Source organism: Ochotona princeps, chromosome 13, assembly GCF_030435755.1.
Source record: "Ochotona princeps isolate mOchPri1 chromosome 13, mOchPri1.hap1, whole genome shotgun sequence".
In the NCBI taxonomy this organism is placed as follows: Eukaryota; Metazoa; Chordata; class Mammalia; order Lagomorpha; family Ochotonidae; genus Ochotona; species Ochotona princeps.
In genome coordinates this window covers 38,243,032-38,250,164 of record NC_080844.1, presented here as the reverse complement: position 1 = coordinate 38,250,164, position 7,133 = coordinate 38,243,032, and the positions used below count along the sequence as shown (strand labels likewise).

The 7,133-nt window shown below is 46.1% G+C and overlaps 1 pseudogene; it reads left to right on the top strand.

Moving 5' to 3' along the window:
• The first annotated feature begins 6,807 nt into the window (after window positions 1-6,807).
• LOC118759457 (U6 spliceosomal RNA) lies at window positions 6,808-6,907 on the top strand (annotated as a pseudogene).
• The last annotated feature ends 226 nt before the right edge of the window (window positions 6,908-7,133 follow it).

The following is a 7,133-nucleotide window of genomic DNA, read 5'->3' as shown; positions in this document are numbered from 1 at the left end:
TTGTGAAGCGAATGTGAATGTGCCTTCTTGGGGGACGAATTCATGAGCCTGACACACAGACTGGCACGAGTTTTGTCTTCTGCTCACCCCTGAGAGAGAAGCAGCATCCTCTTTCTTTCTGAAATAGCTGGCACTTGACCAAAAGGAGCAATGGGGCCAGGAGGAACCTCACCTCAGCCCCCCTCCTCTCTTCTGCGTGCTCCCTTTCCCTGCCTAGGATCTGTTTTGCCAAGTGGAGGATAGAAGGCCAACTCACTTCTCAGTGGGAAACCAGCCAGCGGCCTTGGAAAGAGTGGGACAAGGAAGCTGCCAGGGGCTGAGGTCTCAGCAGAGGCCAAGGGCAGTTGCCACTGCCAGGTCAGCTGAGGCTGCCCATGGGAGTGCCTGTCACCAACAGCATCCAGGAAAGAGGGAAGGAGAATGATGGGGAGATGTGGGCTGCTGGGGCAGGGGACGGGCTCTGCATGTCAGGAATTGAAAATCTGGAAGTGAGGTCTTAAAAACATCATTAGGTGGTGAAGAGGGATTAATACCCTTCCCACAGAGATGTGTTCATTCTCACAAGAACAGGTTGTTCTAAAGCCAGGGGCCCTTGCGTTTTCTCTACCTCCTGTGCCTATAGACCTATTGTCCTGCCACGTTATGAAGCAGCACAAAGCTTTCACAGATACAGCCACCTGAACTTGGGCTTCCAAAATGAAGAGCTGAACAAACTCCATCTCTTTACAAACGATTCCGCCTCAGGTGCTGGGTTGTGGCACCAGAAAAATAAGCTGAGACACCAGGCTCTCTGTTTAAAGATGCCATTGTTCACAGGACTGATACAAGGTACAATGAGAAAGCTCTCCATGTCTTTGTATCATCTGCTTTCACGACTTTGACGAGGAGCTGAGCTACCTAGTGAAGAATGTGCAAGTACAGGGATAATCCCTCCAAGGAAGGTGTAAACACATTTTAAAAACAATTACAAGTTCCTCCAGAAAATAAACTCTTACCAGTCACTAAAGATTTCTGAGAAAAGAATGTAATTGAAAGAATATTTTCTCTGCAGATGGCAAAAAGTACTCTAAAGTTACATTAAGTAAAATGGTGTGGGATAAGTAAAGAAATTAGAGCAATAAAGCAGACCCAATTCACTCAAAACTGGAATATACTGTCCAGATAGAATTGCATATTATTGTAGGAAAATGTGGATTATTCAGTGAATTATGGTTTGAAAATAACCAATCAACTCAGCAAAGAACAGTTTTAAAAGCTACCCCTACCTCACACCATACTTCATCACAAATTCCAGAAAGCATAAATATTAAAACAGAAGACAAACCATATTGAAAGAAACTATAGAGCAACAGTCATGTTATCCTCGAGTGTGTGATGGACATCTGCTATACCCTGTCTCATGTGTTCTCAGCCCACGTTTTCCCCCAGCTATCCCTGCAGCAACCAAGTACTAAAAGGGGCATATCCACCAACACCCTAGCTGTGCTCTGTCTCTCTTTTTTTCCACTCCCAGATTCTCCAGTGCATCTCTGAGGGACAACTACCCGTTCAGCCAGTCAAGTGTATACAAAACACAGAAGTATGCGGGATCTCACACTCCCAGAACAACCATGGGTAGCACCATTGTACCTGGCAGGACCCCAGAAGGACTGAGCCCTCTCCCCACCTGTTTCACTCCCCCAAGACAGTCATTCTACTTCCTTGGGACCATGCCCCAGGTCTATGCCACACGTTATACTTTCTCATGGACCCATGATAATCTTACTAGATAAGACCTAAGGCCGGAACTAAACTAATAAAATAAATATAAAGAAAAAGGTCCATGGGTGTGCTGCATTGAAAATGCAAAACTGTACATCAAAATATCCCATGTCAACTTGGCCCTTCCCTTCCAGAGTCCCTTAGGCTAAAAGACATCAGCAGGAGCCAAGCAGAGTTGATATCCATGCCCTGGATCCAAGGGGCAGGATGCAGAGTGTGATGTGTAGAGGCCCAGGCAAGGCAAAGCAAGCATGCATGAGTGGGTCGCCAAGGGATTAACAAGGGCATCAGAGGAATAGGAGGAAGCCCATGATGGAGACACAGGCCCAGTAGGTTGAGGAAACATCCATGAAAACAAGTGACCCAACATGGGTTATTGGCATCTGAATAGGATTAACTGGGTGTCTGCCCCTGGTTGTGGGAGAACAACTCCAAGACAACATCAGTGCCAGAAGATGGGCCATATATAAGGTCTTGGTCTAATAACTTGATGTATTGTACGCAGGGGGATGGAAGCCGGATTTCTCACTGTCCTATAAGACAATGATGGTAAAGGGAAGGCTGAGAGCCAACACAGACTTTGTGGTCTGTCCCCTTCGAAACTATGTTGAAATTTGACTGCCATCATGGCTGTGTTGGGAGGCAGCCCCTTTAAGAGGTGATTGCCTCCTAATTATCATTCCTCACCAAAAAGAAGCAGGGATCCCTAGAGAAATAGCCAATTCTTTCTTTTGCTAAAGATTGAAAAGGTGCTCAACGGGAGAAAGAAATCAAAATGATACAGAAGTCCACCTGGAGAGGTATCCACTGGCCAATTGGAAGAGAACATGAGCCTTGAAATAAATGACATTAACAGATTATAATTTATTCTGTCAAATAGAAATTCTTGAGTTAATAAAGTACCTGAATGAATAAATTGAAACTTTGAAGAGGAACAACATATTTACTCAATTTCAAATTACCTCTCAAAAAATATTAATTATCAAGGAATATAACAACAGTGGAGAAGCCTGGCAAAAGCTGCCTCCATCACTCGTCAAAGCTTCGCTCTCCAGTAAGGAGTTAGAATCACATGAGTCTTGTCAGTATGCAATGAGAAAAACTCAGCATCATTTCCAATATTCCAGCCAAATACGGATCATCACAGTAAGTTGTGAAGAAATGTCCAAAAAATAGCCAACAGGTGCCAAGGTGAAGATATGTAACAGCTCAATGCAACACAGGATTCTTTAAAACAATAATATATATATATATATAAATTTGTTTGGAAGCCAGAGTTAGAATGTTGGGGGGTGGGGACAGAGAGAGAGAGAGAGAGAGAGAGAGAGAGAGAGAGAGAGGAGAATTTTCCATCCACTAGTTGATTCTCAAAATGGCCACAATAGCTGGAACTGGGCAGCTCCAAAGCCAGGAGCCTGGAGATTCTTGCTGGTCTTCAGTAGGGTTCAAGGGCTCAGGACCATCCTCTGTTGCTCTCCCAAGCACATTAGCAGGGAGCTGGATCAGAAGTGAAGCAGCCAAGACTTGAACCACTGCCCATATGAGATGCCAGCACTGCTTTTACCAACATACCTCAACACCAACCCTGCAACACAGGATTCTGGTTTTTCGGTTTTGTTTTTTTGTTTGTTTTTTTGTTTTTTAAGGTAGATTTACGGAGAGAAGGAGAGACAGAAAGATCTTACTTTCACTGGTTCACTCCCCATATGCTCACAACAGACAGAGCTGAACCAATCCAAAGCCAGGAACCAGGAGATTCTTCTGGTTCTCCCATGTGGGTTCTCCCAAGGCTTTGGGCCATCCTCAACTGCTTTCCCAGGCCACAAGCATTGAGCTGAATGGGAAGTGGGGCAGCCAGGACACGAACCAGTGCCCATATGGGATGCTGGTGCTTGTAAGGCAATGATTTAGCCACTAGGCTATGACGCCAGGCCCGCAACTACATCTTTCTGCAATGAAGGACCTTGTTGGGACAACTGGCTGAAGGGGGCTAGTGCCTCAAGAATGGATGGCACTCCTGTGCAGCTCAGCTTCATGGCGCTGATTGGCTTTGTGGCTGCATGGGAGACGGCCGCTTGCTGGAAGGAAGCATGCACTGCAGGCTTTGGGGGATGACAGGCACCAGGCCAGCAGCTCCCCCTCAGCGGGGCTGAGGAGGAGACACACGCTCTGTGAACTGTGCTTGCAACCTCTCCAAAAGCTTGAGATTAATTCAACGTCATAGTAAAAGAATACATAAAAATGCAAGAGACAAGATGGATAAAGTACAAACACACTCTAGAAAAAGAATTACATCCTCAATGCATAAACAACCCATCAAATTGTATCAGAAACATATGGCTACCCAGACAGCAGGGGGGTGGAGTTGGGGGGAGTGACAAAAGGTAAAGCCAAAGGCGAATAAGGTTAACCTTTTCTTGAAACCAAAGAAAGGCAAATGAAGATGAGGCGCCACAATTTTTGAACCTTCCATTTGCAAAATGTATCTTTAAATAATAGCTTCTCATCTTGCCAAACGTGTGAGGAGAAAAACACTTTTATTTTTTGCCAGTGGAAATATAAATCCGTGTTTTCACTCTAGATGACGATTCAGAACTTTGCATCAAAAGCCCCAAATTTTTGCAAACCCATTACCCCAGTAAGCTTATTTCCAGAAACATCTCCTTAGGAAGTGGCCATGAATGTCCGTAAATATTTATTGCAGAGCAGCTTGTAGAGAGAAACAATTTAATTTCCCCACAATGAATGATCAGATAAATTAACCCCAGTACACGCAAACAATAGAATGCTATGGCAACCACTAAAAATTATTTAATCAAATATTACTTAATGACAGCTGTGCATATACATGTAGTTACAGTCTCATCAATATTCAAATCCTGGCAGCTGTGGGTTCCCACCTGCCAGTGCAGTGTTAGCACCTCCCTGTCAAATCACCCCAGTGGTTGGCTGGTGGGTACCTCAGGACCAAGTTGGGCCACCTCTCTTATGGAGTCCTTCAGGGATTGTTTCCTGGCACCTACTCACTCAGTTCTAGCCCTAACCTGCACCTGTGGATGCACTGGAACCCAAAGTGGCACCCCTAAAACTTGACCCCTGTCTTTCAGGTTGCTGCGTGGGCTCCCCCCACTGACCGGTGGACTTTGCTCTGCTCTCCTTCCTGCGCAGGTCTTTGTAGTTGACCAGGAATGTGCACATCCCTTGGCAGCGGCCTTGCATGTCTCTAACTTTCCCATCGATCAACTCAGGTCCTATGTATGCCTCTAAGAGAGGTCCTTATCATTCAGTGTTGTGCTCCTGGGATTAGCATATCCAGCTGTAGCACATGTGTGCCCTGTGGCAGGATCAGCATACTTGGCTATGATGAGCGTTGGTGCTGTGTCCTTTATCTGACAGCCCTCAGCAAAGCTGCGCTCACATACACCATGCATGGTGCCCAAAGCACATACCCAGAGGCTGGATGTGCAAGGTCCTGCTCCAAAGGATGCACTTGCCAGGCACAGAAGGGGAGCCTCTCAGCCTTGCAGAGGACACCTCCCTGCTTCCCTGATGCACCTGACAGACAGTGACTTCTGAATCTCATCAATACAGCCTTCTGAGTTGCAGGTGTGTAATTGACACCCCAGCCTGGTGGGCCATGGGACTCCCTTACGCTCAGTTTTTTCTTAAGGTGGTTTAAGTTGTGCAACTATCTTGGGCCAGCACAATGGCATATCAGACTAATCCTCTGCCCTGTGGCACTGGCAACCCACACGGGCACCAGTTTGTGTTCCAGCTGTCCCGCTTCCCATCCAGTTCTCTGCTCATAACCTGGGAGAGCAGCAGAAGTTGGCCCATGACCTTGAATCTCTGTATCCACATGGGAATCCCAGAAGAAGCTCCTGGATCCCAGCTTTGCATCATCTCAGCTTTAGCCATTGCAGCCATTTGGGGAGTGAACCAGCAGATAGAAGACCTTCTCTTTTACTTTCTCTGTAAAATTCATCTTTCAAATGAAAATAAACAATCCTTTTTTAAAAGTATGCAGCTGTCAGCTCCCACTAGTTGATAAAAGGGTCGAGTACGTGCTGGGCAGAACCAGGCTGGACTACAACACCCATTGGTTCCAGTGCAAGTCGGGACTGAGAGCAGAACCAACCCAGCAATTGCAACCACCAGCTGATCGTGGAGATGGACTGTGCCGAGCCCTGTGCTTACTAGAACATACAGGAATCTGGTCTGGGAATACCTCAAAGTTTCTTTGGAGATCTCCCCAACCGAACTGCTGGACTCAGAACCCTAGCCAAGAAAAGACAGAGGACAGAAGAAGTCAATCAACCACCTCAGCTATATGTTGGGCAGCGAAATACTGGGCGGATAAAGACTCTATGATGGACTATGACAATCAATGGATCCTTCAATGACATCACCGAGCTGGAAGTGGCGAGAGTGGCAGCGATTCACAACTGGAGAACTATTAAAACCACTTGAGCAGGTATCTCAGAGTATGCACCAAATCCGGGACTTTGGGCGGGTGGGAAACTGGGTGGGGCTTCTCCCTCAATATCCCCATTCACCTCAGATACATGAAGGAAGCAATATGGACATAAAAAGCTTACCCACATCCCTATAGTCCCTAAACCTTTACACCGTAATTAACTATGTAAAGATTGTTAACAATAAAAAAGAGAGAGAGAGAGAGAATATGTAAGAAAAAAAAAGTATGCAGCTGTCTTGAAAACCAGAAACCCTGCCTCTGTAAGATCAGAAAGTTCATAGCACTGGGTACCCATTTAGTCACAAAGTCCACCTGTTCACACCAGAGCTGTCATGTTGGAGCCCCAGCTTCCTTGCTCTGTCCTTACCCTGCTCTCTGCTCTCTGCTCTTGGCTGCCATCTGCAGGACCCTGGGCACTATGAAAATGACCCAAGGGCACTGGCTGAGAACTGACCATGTCTACTAGCCAGGTCCCCAGTACACATGTCCCTTAGTAAACCATCAGCTCAAAAAAGGGGGTTCTGTTAGTCCCACTCACTAGATGAGGAAACAAGAGCTCAGGAAAATGCTCGTTTTGGCAACACATACACTAAAATTGGAACAATACAGAGATTAGCATGGCCCCTGTACAAGGATGACACTCAAATTCGTGAAGTGTACCATATTTAAAAAAAAACTCAGGAGAGGTTCACAAAAGCCCCAGAGCATAGAAGAGGTCAGTTCCATGAAAGTCATGTACTCCATGTAATGGTTTTACTGCATTCAACCTTTTACATCATCCCCCCAGTTCCTCTGGCACTGCTGTCCAAGCCCTGCAGGGCCCATCAGACCCACACAGGGTCCACAGATTCTTGGCTTGTGTTAGCAGTGCAAGTTTCCAGTGCTGGCATTTTCA